Genomic DNA, 23,762 nt, shown 5'->3' on the forward strand with positions numbered 1-23,762 from the left:
GAATAGGCTATTATTTAGACAGAGAGCTGCTAAAGAGAGAGCTGCTATATTACTTAGATTTTTACTTATATAGCTTGGATTGACCTGTGCAAAGTGCTAAAATTGACACAAAGGGGCTGATTTACTAATCCACGAATCCGAATGGGAAAAATTTGGATTGGAAACGAACATTTTGCGACTTTTTTGTATTTTTTGCGAATTTTTCATCGCCGTTATGACTTTTTCGTAAAATTGGCGCGACTTTTTCGTAGCCGTTACGATTTGCTCGTATATTGTCGTGACTTTTTCGTATTGAGCGCTCGTAAACGGCGGGCAAACCTTTCAGACTTTGCATGATTTTGGAAGCCTTCAATGGCACTCTGCTGCTCCAACCCGGCCCAAGGAAAGTCTCCCATAGGGCTCAATGGCACTCTGCAGCTCCAACCCGGCCCAAGGAAAGTCTCCCATAGGGCTCAATGGCACTCTGCAGCTCCAACCTGGCCCAAGGAAAGTCACGATACCGAAGCTTGAATGAATCCGAAACTTTCGTACTCAGCGCGGCGGCTACGAAAAAATTGCGACAATTCGCGCAAATTGGAACGCTACGAAAAAGTCGCGGCAATTTGCGAAAAAGTTGTAACGGCTACGAAAAAGTCGCAACAATTTATGGAAAGATCGCAAAATACCGATCATTACGAAAAAAACGCATTCGGACGCTTTTCGGACGTTCGTGGATTAGTAAATGTGCCCCAAAATGTACAATTTTTTACTCCTTAGCACCTTGCCAAAAGCACCAGTGTGCCTGTCTAGGGTGCTCCGACAAATTGCGTACAAGCACCAAATCCATTTTTTTGGATTCGGCCAAACTCCCAAATCCTTCATAAAGGATTCGCCTGAATACTGAACTAAATCCTAATTTGTATATGCTAATTAGGTTTTGGAGGGTTTAAGTGTCGAAAATTTTAGAAAAGTTTTCAACTTCCGTGTTTACGTGACAAAACGTCACACGATTTTTCAGATTCGGTTTGGCCAGGACCATGGTTTTGGTTTATCCCTAGTACAAGGTGCCAAGTGAAGGGTGAACAAGTGCACGCAAACCCTGAAATGAACACAGGCCATAAGCAGGGCTCCCTTAGCGGGTTGCGCCAACGCACACAACTGACTGTCCAGGGAATAACACTAATAATTCCATTATTAAAGCAGAAACCATCTGTACATACAGTAAAAGACTTTGCATTCTCTCACGTTTTTATGTGGATTTCGTCTATGTGTCTCTACCCGAGCGTATTCCATTCATTCCAGTGGAGGCACAGGTAGGAGCAAATGGGGCGTATGGCGTGTGTCATGCCAGCCGTATTGCCCTGGCTTTGTAAATTGTTAAGCCTGGCATGGCAAAGGGTTAAACCACATCACCATCTGGTCTCCCGCAGAGACCCTTAATTAAATATGCAACCAGGGCCTGCGGGAAGGTGACAAATTCAGCAACCTCGTCAGACTAGCCCTATCCAGCCATTTGTTGGGGCAGGAGGATGGGGCTATTGCTTTCTTTGATCTGTGATCAAAAAGGTCAGTTGGGGACCTAGGAGCAGTAGGGGGGTGCAGCTATCAGAAAATATGGATTATAGAAATGGATCCATATCTCCGCTGCTTTAAGGTCCACATCCTCATAAATCACGTAGGATTTATGAGGAGGCCCCAGGCTTCCCAATGATACCAAACAGGGGCGGCCTATACACGCCAGTTAGGAGGAATGGGTTCTGGGGCACTGGGACATGAGACCCCCCCTCATGTTTGGTATAATTTTTATCGCCCCCATATGGGTTAAGACAAGCCCCTATTGTCATAATAATATTGGGTACTGACAAGTACCAATATTATATGACCAGAAACTGGCAGGAGAAATACAGCTCTACAGGGGAGGTCCTGTGACACACCCCCTGGGCACTCCCTCCTCATGAATACAGTAATGAGGGAGCATTAGGATAAAAAAGGGCACAGACCCAGGTACCAGTTAACTCATATTGTGAGGCTCCATCTTCTTTTTGGATTGTGAGTTCACTGTTCCTAACTCCAGCCTCAGGAGGGCACAAGTTCCTGGTAACGTACTTACGGTTTCTCTGTGTTTTTATTCCCTTTTATTTTATTTACTGTTTGTATATGTCTCTTTTGTAACATCTGTTTAATGCACTGTTTACCCTTATAATATTAAATATAAAAATATTATAATTTTGTCTTTTGGCTCTATAACGATCTCCACGTACTTTGGATGACTGCTCAGGCCTACTCAAATCTTACACTACCTGTATTAACTGTTTGGTGTGTGTGTGTGTGTTGAGCAAGGGGGGGTCAGGTTCTGTGTAGATGCTAATTAACTAGTGGGCTGCTAGCAGGAGAGTGTGTTTGACCGTAATTAACCATCTGGCTGCTACAGTGAGCGAAAGCTTGTGTGATATACTTGTGTATTAGGTTTCTATCGCCTGTTAATGATAGATGGTGGCAGCGAATAGTGTTTTGGGGCGGTGGTGTGTTTGGGGGTGCTTGATGTTCGTCTTAACCTGTGTGAAAGGTGACTGAGTGTAACCCCCTTGCTCCCCGTCCCGGTGTTTGGCGCGTCTGTGAGTGGCGTTTCCCTGACAACGTGTATTTTCGGCAAGCATTTATCGGCTTGCCAAAACTATACGCCATACGCATGGTGTGGCATTAGCCTAAGCACTACATCACTCATCCATATCATCAATATATCAGAATGAATTCCAGGTGAAAACGGAGACATATAGTCAATAGGGTGAGTATACGGCGCAGCTCTTTTTGTTGCATAATAAGGATACTAGAATTGGGTTCGGTAAGTATACAAAGTAGTTGATATCATTATCAACAACTGTAAATTTCCGGACATAGATCGCTATCAGTACACGATCAAGCTTGGGGTCCTCCCTATGGATCTAAATATTGTATCGAGCCTCTTTTAATAAAGGCGCTCTAACCATTAACCTCTCTGTACTCACTCTTGGAGACCTATACACTTGTACAGTGCTGTAACTGCTGCCATGTAAATACATATGAGCAAGATTTTATGCCTGTTGGTTTTAGCCTAATCCATGTGGAGCATGATCTCTCTCCTTTGATTGTGTGATAGGCTGACTCCTTGACCGTATTTTTGGGATCTCTATATAATTATATCTACTACCCACATTGTGGAACCCCCAGCGCGCACTATGGATATTTCAATAGAAATCACCAATTCCGTAGAGGTACCCCAATTTCTTTCTATCACTTAGATAGGAGCTAATTATAGGTGACGAGTTGGTGAATAAGTGGCACAGTTGTTTTAAACCGGAATGGAATAGAGAAACAACGGTAAGTATATCGCACATGTATCTCTATTAGGGGTAAACACATGATCCTGAAAGTAGCTGTAAGTGCACAATCAAATTGAGTGCCCTGCCTATATGAGCATAAGTACTGTAACAGTTCAATTCAACATAAAGGCACCATAACCAACGGATGTTCCGCACTTGCTTCTAAAATCCATAACATACGATCAAACAATGCCATGCCTACTACCATTTCAAACATACACCTCGGCAGTTTTAAGGTCACGGAGTTATTCTGATTTATACAACATTAAAAATCTCCTATTTGTAATTGCATAGTCTTCCAATTCATTAACCATTTTTCAGCCTCCCATAGTTGTGCCTACTTGCCAAACCACAAGTACCTCAGCATCAACTATAATCTTTTACAAAAGTGTTAAGTTCAACAAATCGTACCCACACCCTCTTTCTCTGATCTACAGTATATGCAGGCTACTTGCACCATACAGCTGGCTCCTAACCATAATATTCAGAGGAATGTATTATACCACAACAAAAAATGCTGTGCCGCATACCCAATTGACTATATGTCTCCGTCTCCACCTGAAATTCATTCTAATATACTGATGATATGTATGAGTGATGTAGTGCTTAATACAGCCTAAAGTAATTTGTTGATGCTTAAATCTAGCTGCCCCATATGCTTACCTATTTGTTTTCCTGTGATTCTATCCGATTCTATCCGAAGTGAACACCATTATAGCTGGCAACGCCCACGCCTACCTTACCTTTTAACCCTAAATATATTTGGGACCCACATAGTTCAAGGGACTTTGACGTGGCTTTTCCTACATGTCTAAAGTGACAAGCTACATTTGATTGCGACAACTTGGAAACATTAGTAGCAACCAAAGAATGTTACTGTCGATATATAGGTAACAATTCTGCCAAAGTGAAAGTAAGATATTAGGCATCAGGCTAATGTCAGACGAGGCGTCTGGTGTATATTTTCGGCAAGCGGAAAAGCGCTTGCCGAAAATAGTGCCATCCACCTCCTACCTGTGCCTGCACCGGAATGAATGAGATAAGCTTGGGTGCAGGCACATGTAGCCGAGATACGCATAAAAACGCGAGAGAATGCGAAATCTTGCGTGTTTATGCATATTTCGGCTAGGGTCTTGTAAGCATAGGTGTGTCACTACGTGTGAGTGTGTTCTGCACAAAAGCTGAGTGTGTATCTGTACCATTGTGTGTTTCACACAGGAAATGTATCATTGGTTTGGGTTACCAAAACATAGAATAGTTTGGTTTTAATGTATGGAATTAAAATGGTCATGTCTTCCAGATGGGATGGGACAGGTGCAAGTAGTTACTGGCAGGCTGATGCCAAAGGGACCAAGAGATGCTCATGATGTGGTCTTCCTGCACATCACTATGCAAAGTTGTTACTGATTCACTTGTCATCTATTTAAAAAGAAATATCTAGTTGCTGTGGGTTACTACAGCAAAATCTCAGCTACTGTGTGCGACCTATCTCCCCAAAATGCCTTTCCACTGAAAACAAAGTGACTCTTCAGTGGAAAGGCATACTTAGTGCTTCATTTTTCCGAAGTTGCCTGAAGTTTCCTCCTGCAAGTATCTTTGCGCAACTTTGCAAAGGCAAACAAAACTTATGGATTTCCACCGGCAATTCATTTTATTGCCAGTCGAAAGGCAATAGCTGAGATGAGCCTTAAAGGGGTGGTTCACCTTAATAACAAAATTCATATAGTCATTTCTGGGCACATAACAACCATTTTGCTAATTTACATGCATTACCTAAAGTCAACTGTTGCAGAGAAAACTGACCCACAAAATGCGGCTGCACCGCATTAAAATCTCCCAGGCTAGCTCAGTGAGTAGGGATCAGTAACACTGCGCCACAGTGCTCCCCCCTCCTCTTAAGTGCTGGTTACATCAATCACAATGAGGGCACAGTCCGCTTCATGCGCTACAGTGCACATGCTCCAGCAACACCTTACTGATCTTAATATGCAGCCACTGAGGGAGGGACACAGGGCAACGAATAGCACAGCAGTAAAGGCAACAGATTCAAGGAAGGACTTGTGACGTTGAGGGGGCGGAGCTTGGAAAAGGAGTTTCTAAACACGCCCACTGATTTTGCCACGGGGAAAGGACAGCAGGCAAATAAGCAATATATAAGGTAACATTTTTTTAAATAGGTAGAGAGTGAGTTGAGGACACTTTTATTACACTAAACATCATGATAGCATCAATTTTATTTAGAAGGTGAACCACTCCTTTAAGGGCAGTGACACAAGGGTAGATAACTCGCCCACGATAAATCTTAACTATTCGGGCAACTAATCTCCCTGACATGCCATTCCACCGGCAAGAATGTAAGCCGCCGGTGGGATGGTACACGCGCTGCTTTGGTTTCCCCGAAGTCACCCGAAGTTGCAAGGCAACTTGGGGTGACCGAATCGATGCGTATACCATCCCACCGGCGATTTACATTGTTGACGGCGGGATGGCATGTCTGGGAGATTAGTTGCCCGCAATAGTGAAGATTTATAGTGGGCACTAAGTGCAATGACATATGGAGCGATTTGTTGCTGCAACAAAATAGACAATACTGCTTATTACTGATAATTGCTTCTTCGTGTGTTTTAGCAAAAGCAATTCTCAGTATTGTCTATGACAGGGTATTGTATTCTGGCATTTTGCAGCTGCTACAAGTCGCTGGCTGTAAGAAGCTCTGTGTGTCTTCACCCTAAGTATTCAAACATTTTGTTAAAATCAGTCCAAATCAGAAACTAATTGTGCAAATGCCCTTACCATTATTTTGGAGCTGATCTGTTAAATTTGTACCAAAATAAAAGTTTCTTTCTCAACCATGGACCCCTCCCCCCATTTGTTCTTTTAAAAATATGATGCTACAGGGCTTCCCCTCCATGCCTCCATGTATAACAGAATCCACTAGGTATGTTGCTGGAAAAACTCAACGGCACACAAGAGCAAGTATGAAGAGAGGTTTCCTGTGTTTGTGTTTCTAGGCACAGTGTTTGTAGCAGTTATGATAACATCACATTATGTGGCTGATTAGAACAAAGGAGGTTAATGTGGGTTGTGAGGAAGAGGTGGAGTGGGATGCTGAGAACATGTTACAGTACACTGACTCTGACTCATTAGAACGACAGAATATTAGTCAGCAAGCAAGTGTGATACCCAGTTTTCAGCTGGTCTCTTCTCTTCTGGATAATAGGTTCTATACCTGTACTGGCTTCATCAATTTTTTATTTTACTATAAATAAACTGGAAATATGGGCACCATTCTAAAATAGCAAATCTGTGATTATTGGCCTCTGTATGAATAAGCAGGAGAAGCCCTATTGCTTGCTTAGCTGAGATTCTAACCCTTTCAGTAACTTTTATTGAACATTTTCACTTTAGGGGCCTTTCCTTTGGGGGGGCTTTTATTTCACCCAGGAAAACAATATATTGTTTTGTTCAGGACAACATAAGCTTTCAAAATATAATAATAATATAATTTTTGTGTAATTTCACTTCTGTAACAAGATATAGAGGTCTAAATTTGTAAACAATGAAAAAAAATCTACTATTTTCGGATTTTAAGGATTCAGAACCATATCCTGGATTAAGTGCATCCCTACTCCCTATATATCATTACCTAAGTATGTGGCATTTAGGGGGCCCAAGGTGAAAATACCCTCATATGATCTATCGTTTCTGACATTTCAGCTCCTGCAAAATTAACACATTTACTTCATTTTATGTGGGACAAAGCTACAAAAAAGTATGTTCACCCCAGAAAACCATGTATTTTTCAGAAAGTCAAAATCGGGTACACGTCTTTCTGCTGTACTATACCAAGCCTCAAAGGTTTCCAAAAATCACCTCAAATCTATCAATTTGCAGCATCTTATCTACCACATATCATTATGTACCAAGATAAAACACCCTAAATATGAACACCAGGGGTCCACTGAACAGTTTCATGCCCAATGTGCATAGGATTATCAAAGAACATGGCATGGAGAACATAAACTATACCTTGTGCCTACTAATTTTATGGCTTACATTTACCTAATTCATAAAAACGTGGCCAGTTCTATATACCCTAAACTACCAAACAGCAAAGCTTTCCTAAAGTTAGCAGATTTTATGGTATTTCTGAAAATCACCTAAAAATGTTGCAATTTGCCTCATTTATCTCGCAGAATTTCTTACATACAAAGACACATTAAACTAAACATGAACACCAGTGGTCTACTAAGCCATTTGATCCCAAAAATGCATAGATTTACCAAAGTATGTGATATGTACTGAATACAAATGAAAAATAGTGCATACAAATTTTCTTGGTTGCCAACTCAACTTCTGTAAGTAGGACCCCTTGCTTGTGTATTATGTGCTGAAAGAACCCCATAACTGTACAAAGACCCCCAGAAAATCATATGTTTTTGGAAAGTACACATTCTGACAAATTCAAAATGAGTAAATATTTTTTTCTGTTCACAACTGCAAAACAGCAAAGCTTGACTAAAGTAAGAGGTTCTGATGCCATTTTTAGAAATCGTCTAAAAATGTTGCAATTTGTCTCAGTTTCGCTTGCACAGTTTCTTGCACACAAAGGTACATTATCTGAAATATAAAGGCCAGAGGTCTAATGAACAGCTTGATGCCCAATATGCATAGATATACCAAAGTATGCAGTATTTCCGAACACCAAATGAAAATAATTCTCCCCAAATCTTACTCTAAAGGTGGCCATACACTATAAGATCCGCTCGCTTGGCGATGTCGCCAAGCGAGCAGATCTTCACCCGATATCCCCACCTATGGGTGGGCGATATCGGGTAGCATACGAGCCGATGCGGTCCCTGATCCCCGATCCGACTGGATTTTCTAACCTGGCCGATCGAGATCTGGCCAATTTCAGGCCAGATATCGGTCGGCCAGGCCGCTCTGTTCTGCCCATACACGGGCCGATTAGCTGCCGAATCGGTCCAAGGGACCAATATCGGCAGCTATAGTCGGCCTGTGTTTGGGCTGGTGGGGGGCTATTTGAGTCACATTAGAGTTGGCTTTCTACCGTACAGGCTAATCCCTCTGTGTGTTAGGAATCCTTTGCATCATAATTTGGGCAAAGTGCTGCAAATGGACTTAAGCTGACAAGCTTTTTCCCTTCCTTCTCCCCTTATAATGCAAGTGTCAGGCATATGAATCTTTCTTTTTCAGTAGTTTTTACTGGTATTTATCTTAAACCACAAATAAACAATTTGAACAATATAGAAATCCATGGTCTCTTACATTCGTTTGGTGAGTATAAGTTGTACAGGTATCGGACCCCTTATCCGGAAACCCGTTATCCAGAAAGCTCCGAATTACGGAATGCCCGTCTCCCATAGACTCCATTTTAATCAAATAATTCAAAATTTTAAAACTGATTTCCTTTTTCTATGTAGAAATAAAACAGAACCTTTTAATTGATCCCAACTAAGATATAATTAATCCTTATTGGATGCAAAACAATACTATTGGGTTTAATTAATGTTTTATTGATTTTTTTGTAGACTTAAGGTACTGAGATCCAAATTACGGAAAGACCCCTTATCCGGAATACCCTTGGTCCCGAGCATTCTGGATAATGGGTCCCATACCTGTACATATAATAATAAGTATTATTTGAAACAATTTGTATTGATAATCAATAGCAAGTCAATAATTTTTTAACAGCAAAACGGGAGAAATTATTTCCTTTACTTTATATCCCAATATATATATATTTATTACGGTAATTATCATTGCTACACCTAAATTTCATGCTATCAAAAGTGCATAATTCAAATAAATAAGTGAAAAGAACTGGGTGGTAAAGAAATAATGAAGTATTTAAAAATTGATCTCCTCACTGCAGCAAAGGGGAGTTGAAGAAAATGACTTAGGTTTGGCACTTCTTTTTTCCCCGTGAATCTAAAAGATTGGCTGTTGTCATTTGGTAGACTTCATAAACAAATTCATGGGTTTAGTCTTATTGAAATATTAAGAGTAGTGAAAATAATCCTTTCAATGTCTGTCCACAAATAAGTTATATTGGGACAGGTCCACATAAAGGGGCAGGCTTATCAAAATGTGATAAAAAACTCACCCAACATTCTATTCATTCCTTTGGGATTTTTAGAAGGGTATTTTTAGAATGACTAGAACGTGGGTGAGTTTATATGTACTGAGCTCTACCCTCACATTTTGAGAAATCTGCCCCAAAGTGCAAGAAGTTTGTAGTAACTTTATATTTTGTAAATAATCTGCAGTAATATTTGCAGATTACTGCACTTTTGGTAGTAATGTTTCAGAGAAGTGGCCATAGTTTTGCTGCTAATTAACAAGTGAAGACTTGATGAAAGAAGAATGACAGAACCTAGTTTAGGTAACTTTCCGGAATTCCCCTTAATAAAGGCTAAGGGCGAAACGTCAGAGTGGCTCTATCTTGCCCACTTGTATCCGCTTTCTGTAAGAATTTTCTGTGCTAACTGTGTGGTATGTATAATTTGCTCTTTTTATTTTTTGCCCACTTATGGTCCTGCACGAGGGTTTAAAGATTCCCACAGCAGCCCACATCAATACACACAGGGACCTGTGCTTAAAGCATCAGATACAGATGTCCTTTTGATGGTGAACATTTGAGCTGGTGGAATGTGGACTAGAAATCACAGTGAATTCTTTTAGTTTCATACATGCACTCAAAGCACTGACAGTCACATGGACAGTCATATTCTCTGCAAATAGGCATGTTTTCAGCCTGATAGTGGTGCAGTACAGGCACTGAATTGGCAATCGCCAGAGGGGCTGCTATAAAATGCTATTTAGTGGACTGGTGGGGATTTTTGGGCCTCTGTGTCCTTGAAATGCCATGGCCTACCCAGTCCAGACTTGGTGCAGTGGTTAGCATTGGGGCCCTAGATTGATTCCAGTGAGGAGTTTGTTCTTCTCTTTACTTTTTTGGTTTCTTCAATGTACTTCAGTTTGTCCTCACACATACAGGAAGGCAGGGGTGTATTTAGGTCTGGTGCCACCCTAGGTGGGACCTAAATACGCCCCTACGTCATGTGCACCATGCACGTGATGTCACACACACCATGGAAATCAGCGGCGGAGACCGGGGGCATCCACGGGTGCACTGTTATAAATACGGCCCTGCAGCAAGGCTGACCCAAACAGTATTCTAACTGATTAGGCTTAATAGCTACTTTTTTATTGCGCCGTCTCCTCTTCAGTTCCTTTTGAATATCCACAAAAAATATTCTGTCTGTCTTGATAATCCTAAATCCACCAGGATCACATCTGTCTCTCAGCCCTCCAACTTTTTCCCAGAATTCCTGTGCAGGCAAGTACCAAGTCCGCTACAATTGTACCTAAAGTGTCAAAACAAATTCAGTTGTGTGTATGTTTTTTTACAAATTCGGGTGACTGGGGGACATCGCAGCAATGCATATGCCATCCCACTGGCGATTTACATTCTAGCCGGCGGGATGGTATTGCAGGGAGATTTGTCGTGGGGGCGACTAATCTCCCCGTGTACCCCTGACCTAAGTAGTACCCTTATAGCAACGCTATAAGAAAAGGGCATGGAGCGAGTTTATAAGAACAGTCCATAATATTTGCATCCATTTTTAGTGCAACTGCATTGGTAAATTAAGCATTATGTGTTTACACACACAAAATTCTTTGTGTAAATCACAGTGGCCTGAGAATTTGTGAGATTACAGAGAACACTGGGCATGGGCCCGAAAATGAGTTTAGCAGGCATTATATTGAACTTGTCCAGTGGCAACTCCACTTTTCCTTATAGCCCAAACAGTGAGATACAATAAAAGAAAGAGCCAAGATCACACACATCCCCTTTTATAGGACTTATTGTTATTAAAACAGATTTTTTTTTTGTCCACTTAATAACATTTTGTATTCGTTTTGATCTTCCCTTTTATTTATTCCTGGTGTCTCCTAGCCTGCATATACAGATAAGGCACTGGGAGTCTCTTTCTTCTCCACAACACTCAAGCTTAAATACAAACCCCAGCCCAAATACATAAAGGTCAGCATTTTCACTGTTCCAGGTCCTGAGAAACTGATCTCTTCCATAGGCACTGACTCTTACATTCCCCTTCTTGAGAGGACAGAAGTACAACAGCTGTTTGGCAGTTATTTTGACATGAAGACAACTACGCTACAGATTTCAGCTGTAGATAATGTGCTAGCACTGGCTTCTTACAGCTCTACAGCTGAATCTATGGATGGAAAAACATATGTGCCGAGGAACAGACCCCTTCCCTGCCAAAATAAACTTTTCTACTAGTACTTCTAACAACCTGCAATTAGTCTTCATTTTTTTATCATTTATGTTTTTTTTTTAATTACTTAGCTTTTTGTTCAGCAGCTCTCCAGTTTGGAATTTCAGCAGCTATCTGGTGGTTAGGGAACCAATTACCCCAGCAACCAGGCAGTGGTTTGAATTAAAGACTAAAATATGAACAGGAAAGCACCTAAATAGAAAAATAAGTAATAAAAAATGACAATAACAATAAAATTGTAGCATCACAGAGCAATAGTTTATTGGGTGCCAGGGTCAGTGACCCCCACTTGGAAGCTTGAAAGAGTCAGCAGAACTCGATATTCATTGTTGTCCTTATTCCTCAACACGCTCCATACAGTGGGTTTTACTTGCTTTTAAAAAGAACAGATCCTTCCCTGCCAAAATAATCTTTTCTACTAGTATTTCTAAAAAGCTCATCATAAACTGATATAGACTAGACTTGAGGTAGTTACAATACCCTGGAAACATGAGCCAGAGGTACAGAATGTTATACAGTAGATAAGCCGGGACCATGGCAGGGTTTATTTCCCTACAGTGTTTTTAAGTTTGTGGACAAGTGGCTGAATGTGGCTGTGCAGCCTGTTATTTACTTGGGTACAAACTGTGTGACACTAGTGGCAAATATTGCCTGGAATACTAGTATTCTGGATGAAATACACCTGTCAGTAGACTGCACAGCCATGTTTAGGGGTTAATAAACAACAGCAGGGTATATGCCCTTTTTGCCATGGGCTTTAGGGATGAAGAGGAGGTGGGAGACACATCTTAAGGTCATCATACATGCACAAATTACATTGTATGGAACAGTGGGTGTCCCCCCATTTCCACCTGACTTCCATGTACTATGGATATAAGTTGACTTTGGGCCATTTTGGCCATTTCATGGTGCATCATCTGGTGAGAAAGAGAAGCCCTTCTCTTCAATTCCTGTTATTATTGCCAACTTTTTTGTGAAAATAAAAATACCGGGGGGATGGACCACCGATGTGAGCACACGCACTAAGAGAGCTCCGCTACAGAACCAGTTAAAATCCCTGATTTCCCACACCAAACACCTAACCTTGGGATGGACGAATCCACTGGGCAGGCTCTACCCCAGAGGGAACTAATGGGCCAACACAGGGCACAAAAACAAGCCTCAGAGGCTTAGAAAAGTTTGCCAGCTACTCTCCACAAAATGGCGGCAGCGTTACGCAAGACCAGGCCGCAAAGCATCCCACTAGTGCTAATGACAAAGGACCCAGTGCCCCGCTGACACAGTGGGATACAAACCTAGACGGCGCAAGCAGCGGAGCCGAAAGGGTAACCAAATACAGTTGATCAACCCATACTTTCACACGACTCTTCTGTTCCACCCTGGTACTCTCACTCGGCCTCACGGAGTGGCATGAACACCTCCCCAAAACAGATGATGTTTAAAGGTTTTGTTACGGGACAAATTCCATCTTAGTTGGGAAAAGGGTAGATAGGGGGGGGGGAGTTACAATATTGGGGTTAAATATTGTTAAAAATGTTAATTTGGTTGCATTATATACAGTGGCTTGCAAAAGTATTCGGCCCCCTTGAACTTTTCCACATTTTGTAACATTATAGCCACAAACATGAATCAATTTTATTGGAATTCCACGTGAAAGACCAATACAAAGTGGTGTACACGTGAGAAGTGGAACGAAAATCATACATGATTCCAAACATTTTTTACAAATAAATAACTGCAAAGTGGGGTGTGCGTAAATTATTCAGCCCCCTTTGGTCTGAGTGCAGTCAGTTGCCCATAGACATTGCCTGATGAGTGCTAATGACTAAATAGAGTGCACCTGTGTGTAATCTAATGTCAGTACAAATACAGCTGCTCTGTGACGGCCTCAGAGGTTGTCTAAGAGAATATTGGGAGCAACAACACCATGAAGTCCAAAGAACACACCAGACAGGTCAGGGATAAAGTTATTGAGAAATTTAAAGCAGGCTTAGGCTACAAAAAGATTTCCAAAGCCTTGAACATCCCACGGAGCACTGTTCAAGCGATCATTCAGAAATGGAAGGAGTATGGCACAACTGTAAACCTACCAAGACAAGGCCATCCCCCTAAACTCACAGGCCGAACAAGGAGAGCGCTGATCAGAAATGCAGCCAAGAGGCCCATGGTGACTCTGGGGGAGCTGCAGAGATCTACAGCTCAGGTGGGGGAATCTGTCCATAGGACAACTATTAGTCGTGCACTGCACAAAGTTGGCCTTTATGGAAGAGTGGCAAGAAGAAAGCCATTGTTAACAGAAAACCATAAGAAGTCCCGTTTTCAGTTTGCCACAAGCCATGTGGGGGACACAGCAAACATGTGGAAGAAGGTGCTCTGGTCAGATGAGACCAAAATTGAACTTTTTGGCCAAAATGCAAAACACTATGTGTGGCGGAAAACTAACACTGCACATCACTCTGAACACACCATCCCCACTGTCAAATATGGTGGTGGCAGCATCATGCTCTGGGGGGGCTTCTCTTCAGCAGGGACAGGGAAGCTGGTCAGAGTTGATGGGAAGATGGATGGAGCCAAATACAGGGAAATCTTGGAAGAAAACCTCTTGGAGTCTGCAAAAGACTTGAGACTGGGGCGGAGGTTCACCTTCCAGCAGGACAACGACCCTAAACATAAAGCCAGGGCAACAATGGAATGGTTTAGAATGTGTTAGAATGGCCCAGTCAAAGTCCAGATCTAAATCAAATCGAGAATCTGTGGCAAGATCTGAAAACTGCTGGTCACAAACGCTGTCCATCTAATCTGACTGAGCTGGAGCTGTTTTGCAAAGAAGAATGGGCAAGGATTTCAGTCTGTAGATGTGCAAAGCTGGTAGAGACATACCCTAAAAGCCTGGCAGCTGGAATTGCAGCAAAAGGTGGTTCTACAAAGTATTGACTCAGGGGGCTGAATAATTACGCACACCCCACTTTGCAGTTATTTATTTGTATAAAATGTTTGGAATCATGTATGATTTTCGTACCACTTCTCACGTGTACACCACTTTGTATTGGTCTTTCACGTGGAATTCCAATAAAATTGATTCATGTTTGTGGCTGTAATGTGACAAAATGTGGAAAAGTTCAAGGGGGCCGAATATTTTTGCAAGCCACTGTAAAAATATTGCTCAAAGGAAAGCTAAAAGATCCACCAAGGTTCAGCATACCACTACGTGGCATTACCTAACACATAAGTACAATGGCAATCAATATCATTAGCTGAAATGTGAGGGGTCTTAACTGTCCTATTAAGTATAGACTTGTAATAGACTTTTTGAAGCGTCACTCCACTTCAATTGCTTTTTTACAAGAGACGCACTTAAGGGGCTCTAAAGTCCTTTCAGTTAAGAGACCATGGGTGAGATGGACCTACCATGCATCATACTCCACACACTCCTCCGGGGTCTCCATGTTAATAGGCAAACATGTCCCCTTTCAGTTTGAGAGTCTTAAATGTGACTCCAAGGGCAGGTACTTGTTTCTACATTGTTATTTCTATTCTTGTGAAGTATTGTTAATCAATGTTTACATCCCTCCACCCTTTGATTTAGAAGTGTTGAATACCTTAGAAGACTTCTTAGCCCAATATCTATATGAAATTGCAATTATCGCAGGTGATGACTTAATGTTCCCTGTAATCGACAGGCTCTGGAAGCACCCTAAAATCTCCCCCAGAATCCACTCAGCTCAACAAACTAATAACCTCACTAGGCCTCTTAGATTGCTGGAGAACGGCTAACCCCAATTTGAAACGATACTCCTGTTTTACAACCTCCCCCCTAACCCTATCTAGGATAGATATGTTCTTAATTAATGCAGCTGCTGTCCCCTATGTAACTTATACCTGCTTCCTCCCTAGGGGCATCTCTGATCATGCTCCACTGCAACTTAGGCTGGCTTTACTCCATAAGGTAAAGGCCCCCCGTCCTCTATTAACCCAGTTTGGCTAAATATTTTAGACAATTCCGCAGCAGTAGAAGCTGCCATTTCTGAATTCCTAGACCTAAACCAAAACGTGGATCGTATCCACCCATTCTGGAACTCCCTAAAATCATATCTCAGCAGAAATCCAAGCTCACAAAAAGCAATCACACCTAGCAATACAAACACTGGAGCAACAAGTAACACAACTAGACTCCCAAGCAGCTTCCTCCCCTACCCCAGACAATTTAAAGCTTTTGAGGGAGGTTCAAGAAAAATATTCTCATAGCCTCAAGGCAAAAGCTCTGAATAAACATTACTTTACCAAGGTTAATGTTTATGAATATGGAGAAAGAGCAGGGTGAATGTTGGCACACTTGGCCATAGCCCAGTGTGCTCCCCCCATTATCCAAGATCCACAGGGTAGGTTATGTACAGAACCAGATGGAGTTATTAAACTACTAGTAGCTTTTTACACAGACCTTTATTCTAGTAAATTAACAGCAACAGAGGAAGACATTGAGTCATTCTTGAACCCCTTAGCACTACCAACACTTGACCAAAAGTACCGGGACTACTTAGATACAGACATTACTACGATAGAAATCCAGGAGGCCATTGCCTCTTTTCCCAAGGCAGCGGGTGCAGACAGCTTGCCAATAGAAATCTATAAGCGTCACTCTTATACTTTATCTCATCAAATTATATGCGGAAGGTATACAGGGAGGACACCTTCCACAGTCATTGTATGAGGCAGCTATTGTCCTACTCCCAAAGTCTGGCAAAGGCCCTCAGTTATGTGAGTCCCTTCGCCCTATCTCACTTCTTATGGCAGATGTAAAGATACATGCAAAGATACTGGCTAAGAGGTTGGGCAAGGTCATATCCCTTATAATTAATCCAGATCAAATAGGATTCATTCCGCATAAAACCACGGCACTAAAAACAAGGAGACTATACCTAAACCTATCCTCTACACACGACCATACAGGAGATAGGGCCATAGCAGCCTTGGACATTGACAAGGCCTTCGACACAGCCGAATAGCCCTACCTCTTGCAGGTCTTAAAAACCTTTGGCTTTGGCCAAACTTTATTCAAATGATCCAACTACTGTACAAACAGTGTTGGACTGGCCCATAAGGATACCAGGAAAACTCCTGGTGGGCCGAGGTGTCAGTGGGCCCAGGTGTCAGTGGGCCCTCTTGCTTCTAACTATTTAGCCTATTTCATGGTCATTCCCTGTTCCTGTATGGGACCTTGGAAGCTTGATAGATGGAAGAATAGAGTATAGTATGTAGAGAAAACAGACTAGGATAATAAAGAGTTTGAGGGAGGAGAGGAAGAATTAAAGTTATGAGAGTGGGCCCATGGCCCAGGGTTTTCTGGTGGGCCCCTGCCATCTCAGTCCGACACTGTGTACAAAGACCCAAAAGCAACCTTGAGGATTAACTCCCTCAACACCTCAAGCTTTCAGTTGTCCAGAGGAACGAGACAGGGCTGCCCTCTTTCCCCATTACTTTTTGCACTGGCAATAGAGCCTTTCGCCCAGGCAGTTCGAGCCCATCCACACATTATAGGGTTTGAGAAAGCAGGCTTAATTGAAAAAATCCAATTGTGCGCAGATGACACCCTTGTTTGCCTGGGGGATAGAGGCCCCTCACTGGCTGCACTTGTTCAGCTCACACACGACTTTGGCTCAATTTCTGGCCTAAAAACCAGTGCTGCCAAATCAACACTATTTCTAGTTGACAACAAGCTCAAGGGGAAAACCTAACAACTTGCCCCCAAAGGTGTTCACCTACCTGGGTGTCAAAATTACACTACCACTATCCCAATTCAATGCCCACAACATAGATATGTTGATACAGTGGACACAGGGCAAATTCAAGGCCTGGCAGTCACTGGGGGAGGATCCAGCTGATTAAAATGTTAATTTTACCAAAGTAACACTGCACTGTAACAGGATTACTTGTGAGGGCCGGAACTAGGGGTAGCCTGAATAGGCAGGAACAACAGAGGAAGGGGGCACAATAAGAGAGAGAGAGAGATTGATGGGAGAAGGAGCAAATGGAGAGCACCAGGCGGGGGAGCAAGTGGGGGAACATGTAACAATTACAAAATGGAAGGAATTGCTTTCTCTAACAAAGACAGCTGCTCTTTCTTAAACAACAGAAATTCAGCACTTTTTTTGCTTTAAGGCCTAAACTCTCCCTCATTCTTTTATTCTATTTCTCATGACAGTTATACAAACGCATGACAGTTATACACAGCAATTGGCGAAGTATTAGACAGATACACTTTTCACTTTCTCTTACACCTGTGCAGACCAAGTAGTTAAGGGCCCATGTGGACTGAGCAGGATGGGGCAACAGCAGGCAGGGTGCTGGCTCAACTAGGATACGTCTCAAAAATAGAAAAAAAGGCAGGCACTCCGGTCAAATTATTAGTGAATAGCAATTGTTCATGAGAAGTGGAGGTAAAATCAAAAAACTTTTTATTTAACACATGATACAAAGAGCCTTACGCGTTTCGTACCTCCTGGTACTTAATCATAGGCTGAATGAGAATTGATACATACAACGTATTTAAAACAACTTGAGCCAATGGTTATTCAAACATAATTAGCTGATGTAGACTTAATTAACCAATCAAAAGCCTGAAAGGTCAGTTAGTAATCAGACATGAATTTACAAAACAGTCTGAGGAAAAGGTACATGTGTTCAAACAAGGAAAGTTTTTTATAACAAACAGATCGTTAAATTAATATATATAAGAGTAATAGTAGATGTAGAAAAAAGGGGGCAGTCTATTTAATAGTAGATAAAATTTGCACTAGGCAATATTATATATAAATATCAGTATAAAAATCAGTATAAAAAAGTATAAATATAGATCCAATATATCTGTACCCCTTTTATGTAGCTTTAATGCTGGCTCAACTAGTATTGCCATGGCCGCTTATATAACTTGGCCTGGATTTGTGGGAAAAAAAGTTTTAGGTGAAGAAAACTGTCCTTATCCAGCGAACAGGCAGGGTTTGCTGCTCCCCCGGAATGTTGAATTTACTGCAAATGTCAGTCTTTTGCTTAAAGGACAAGGAAAGGTTAATATAAATTAAAAGTAAGTCTAAAGGCATTCTTTTTAAGTACTTACTGCATATCTAAATTCCCAGATCCCTTCTTGCTTCTCTGAGATATGGTGCTGGCAGCCTTCAGCAGTGTGAAGCCTACAGTGACATCACTGAAATCTCTCTCCCCTTCCTGTAGGTGCCAGCGGCAGCCTTCCTATTCTCTGAGCATGTGTGTAACTTGATCCTGTCTCCTGTTCTGAGCTACACATGCCCACCAGCCAATCAGAAGCGGATCTGGCAGAGGGGAGGGGGGGAGGGAATGAAACACATGTGCAGTATGAAGCAAGGAGGGAAAGGAAGGGAGAATACCTTTTTAGAGATGGCTGCCTGTTCTAGAAAATGTGAAGTAAGTGTGACTGAGTAAATATTTGATTAGGTGAGCCAAAAGTGTGGCGTTTTTACTAAACAATAGGAGGACTATTGGGCAGTATGCTTTTTACATTTTGACTTGCATTCTCCTTTAATAAAACTGGCAGAAGTTATATGTGAATGCCGTTATTATTGATTATGTATTTTGATATATGATGATGGCAAACCTAAAATCACAACACCGTTAAAAGACAGCTAGAACGGGGTGCTGGTGAGAGTGAAAGATTCAATTACAGCACAGTTGATTACAACAGAACCAGAGCTTGAAGGAACAGGAGAAACTTTCCTGAAGTTAAGGCTTCAAGGAGAGAGCAGGAACCGAGTGAGTTCTTTTTTTTTTGTTTGTTTTTTCAAGGTGCCAAGCAGCTTTGGGGAGGCTTAGCCTGCCCTAGTCTTATTGAAAATCCGCCTATGCACATGTGCAAATTTCCCTTATTCGGTATGGGGATTAGTGTGCAGGTCGCCTGCCCTTCCCCTGTGTTCTGGGCCCAATTTACAGGCAGCTGGGCTGCATGCTGCCCCTGAAGTCATGCCGTCGTAGGCCAAGGCCTTTGTGGCCTTGCCACAAATCCAGGCCTGACAATGGTAACATAGTCTTGGCAGCATCAGTTCATTGCTATACCCTTCTTTCTCTTTGTGTAAAAGAACAAGTTCATTGTACCCTTATAGCTGGGATGACATTTATACATCTTTAAAGGAGAAGAAAAGGCATGTTGGCATTGTACTACCAATAGATTAGTCACAATAGTGCAAGCTAGAGCGCACATTTATTATTTATTCTGTAGAAAGCTTTACCATCCTGAGTAAACAGAACAGCCCTAGAAGCTCCTTGTTTATTTAAGATAGAGCAGCTGCCATTTTAGCTTGGTCTCAGTAGTTTGCTCTGGCTGCTGGTAGCTCAGATTACACAGCACAGTTGGGAGGGGAAGGAGGAGCAAACTGAGCAGTCTCATGCCCTACCCTGAAGGATTTTCTGAGAGAAGGAAGTCTGACACAGAACATGTAACAAAAAAAAGAAAAGAAATCCTGTGTTTCTTTTGATAGAGGACTCAGTACAGATTTTCTGTGAGTGCTCATGGCTTTATTTATATAGACCTTTCTGATAAAGCTTACTTAGTTTTTACCTTTCCTCCTTCTTTAAGTGGTTGTTCTTTTACTACTTCCTTCAGAGTTTCTGTGCTTGTGTGTTTCACTATTGGACTGGAAAGCTCTGAAGTGTTAAACATCCACAGAACTAATGCCAACCTTTTAAGTTGGCCAAGAAATGTTCCCTTTCCTGTGTATGTGCTGTAAGCCAGGTAATAGACACAGTAGTCTCTTTGAGCCCTGAAGTGACCTTTTCTCTCTGGGTATGTGAGAGGGAATTGTTCCTAATCGTGGCTCATTAGCCTGACACCGAATGTTGTGTTTGAGCGTGGCAGACACGTCCTGCTGCTGCAGGCCTCAGTCCTCGGCACTCTCACTGAAACACACAATACTATTATTAGCTGTCTCTTGGCAAACGGAAATGTTGCTTAGTTATGCAAAAGACTCTGCACTGAGACATTAAGAACAGTGGAAGGAAGCTGTGTGCGTGCCAAGAGGAGCACCATCAGCCCTAGTTGTGCCGCAATCATTTGCCCTGTCCTGGAATAAATAAGAAAGAATAGTGTGGACATAGAGACTGTATTGGTCACATCACTTATTATTCTGTCAATGACTAGATGTTACTGGGTCCCACAGCAAATTAATTTGGGGTACCCAAAATTTCCATAGGTTGACCTGTTTTAGTAATATATAGTGAAACTGCTGATTAATTAGGGCCTCACTGGGCCATTACTCTTCTGGACCCCCTTTCAGCCGCAGGATCAGCTTTCTCTGTAGTTGCACACTTTGCCTGAGCTATAAAGGCATTGTTTTTCATTGACTTTTCATTGTATCTTTCTCTTCTGTCCAGAGCCATGCCAAGAGATGTAGTTGCCTAAGGTCATCTGCCGACAACCTCTACCCCATTGTAGTGCAATACCACTGTGTGACCACGATCCTCTCAGCTCATTGCCAGTCCCCTCCCCTTGCTCACCACTACCCGCCTGCTCACTGCCAGGCCCCCCTTACCCAGCACTAAATGCAGAAGGGTCAGAGCAGTGGATGGGAAATGCAACATTTTTTTTTTTTTTTTAATTGCGCCTTCTTAGTTGTGCCCAAACTATCTGTCTAACCTGCCTACCTATTGGTTGCCATGTCAGTTTGCACAGTTTTGATAGAGGAGCCCCAGCTCCACTCTTGTCTCTTCCATGTCGGAGTGGGTGCTGGGAGAACCATATCACTAGTGCAGAGAGCATTATTGCACTCTCTGCACTAGAATTGCAGAATTTCTGTTTTAAAATAGAAAATTTGGCTCTTATAGTTACCAGAGGCGTTTTTTTGCCCCCCCCCCCCCCCGTAACTAGCCACTCTCTACCGCCTGAGGCAAGGTCCTCACCTTGCCTCATAGCAGGTGCAGTCCTAACTGATCCACTGATCATTGTGGATCAATGGAGAAGTAGTTTAAGTGATTTGGATAAAGTCTAATTCTTATAGATCATTTGCCAAATCAATAAATCAACCAGATTTGTCCCTAAAAGGACAAGTGAAAATATTAAATGAAATATAGGGAGGCATTTGCTAACGTTTGTATTTGTATTGTAACAATCTTTATTTAGAGCTTTTAGAGGATTTGTTAGAGACACAAAAGATTTTTTGCATTTTTTTTTGCATTTTTTTGCATCTGCTTTTTTTTTTTGCGTTTTTTAATAAGTATGGATCCGTGCTTTTTTTAAAAAGGGCATTTAGTCTTGGTAGAACAAACCATGAAAACTGCAGAAATGAATGTTAATAAATCTGTCCCATAGTTTTATAGTTTGTATCCTAACAAGGTTAGAGGCATATATTGTCATTAAATACACCCTACTATCCAGACAGCCAAATAAGCACTTTCCCCGCAAATAATATCCAGTTGCTATTCATCCAATGCTTTGGGTCCCTTTATGGGGCAGGACAACAGTTTTAGAACCAATATCCAAGAAAAAAAAGCTAAGGAAAATCAAGTACAGTTAAATGAATATAAAAGTGCTGTGTGTGCTCTTTTGAGGTGACCTTCTGATCTATGAGAGACCCTCATCTCCATGTTGCTGTGTTGGGATGTATACATCCATTTACAGAGCCTATTTATATAAAGCAAGTTTACTATTTTTAGTCCTGGTTTGGTGATGTTTCGGAGAGAGAGCTCTTTGTTTGCCCTGCTGCCTTGGGAACTGTATCTATGTATACTCAAATGTTTTCTCTTGAAGAACTGCAAGCCAGAGGAGGTCACACAGCCACAGGGTTTGATGCTGAATACTTTGGTCTATAATTTGATACTCTTTGTTTGGATCTCATTAAGGCAAATGCAATACTGCTCAAAATCTAAGCATGCTTATGGAATTACTGGGTAGTGCATATTGATTTTTCTCACCTGCCAAATCAGTTTCTGTAAAAAGAGCCCCATGACCACATAATATGTGCCGTAAGATCCCCTAACTGTACAGGGACCCCCACAAAAGCCAACATGGTACACCAAAGTACCAAAAGTTAGCGCTTCTTATGATTTTTCTGAAAATCGCGTAAATTGTTGCAATTTGCAACATTTACCTCGCAGAATTTTTTCTTACAATGACACACCACCCTAAATATGAACGCCAGTCGTCTACTTAACAGTTTGAGTATGTGATAGGTAAGGACTCCAAATGGAAAGTAGGGCATACAAATTGTCTTGGCTGCCAACTCAGCTTCCGCAAATAAGACCCGTCACTTGCATATTATGTGTCGTAAGATCCCCTAACTGTACAGAGACCTCCAGAAAACCATATATTTTTGGAAAGTACACATTCTGACAAATCCAACATGAATAAAGATGCCTTTGGTGCTTTGGTGTATAATCTGCAAAGCTTTTTTAAAGTTAGCAGTTTTTATGACTTTTCTGAAAAGTGACTACAAATGTTGCAATTTGTCTCATTGTCTCACAGAATTTCTTACATACAATGACACATCACCCTAAATATGAACACCAGAAGTCTACTAAACATTTTGATGCCAAATGTTTAGCATCATCACATATCACATACCAAAGTATGTGATATGTATGGACCGCAAATGAAAATAGTCCATATGTATTTTGGAACTATTGGTGGTCCCAGGATCGTGTCTTCACAGCAGGAATGCGTGGGTGGGCGCTGGGGGTCTGGAGGAGGAAGCACAAACAGCACATGTGTGTGCAAAGAACTTGGGTACTTTGTTCTAGGGGCAGATAAAGACCTTTTCTGGAGGAACTGAAAACTGAAAAACCATTATAAATAAAAAAAGAGGACCAATTGTCTCAATACCAATGTCTACATCATATTAAAAGTTAATTTAAAGATGAACAACCCCTTTAAGCTAACTGATCACAAACACAAATGGATGGAGAAGTACATGTATGAATACTTTTACATCCTAAGCATTTTAGGGTCAAAATCTGCACTTTTGCACAGTATCCCTGGAAGTCAGTGGGAACCACAAGAGGTAGTTGGGAGGGTTATTTTAATACCAGCAGCAAATCCACTATGTCCCACATTAGCTTTAAGTAAGTCTATGTATGGCCCATC

This window comes from Xenopus tropicalis, chromosome 5, assembly GCF_000004195.4.
Source record: "Xenopus tropicalis strain Nigerian chromosome 5, UCB_Xtro_10.0, whole genome shotgun sequence".
Classification (NCBI taxonomy): Eukaryota; Metazoa; Chordata; class Amphibia; order Anura; family Pipidae; genus Xenopus; species Xenopus tropicalis.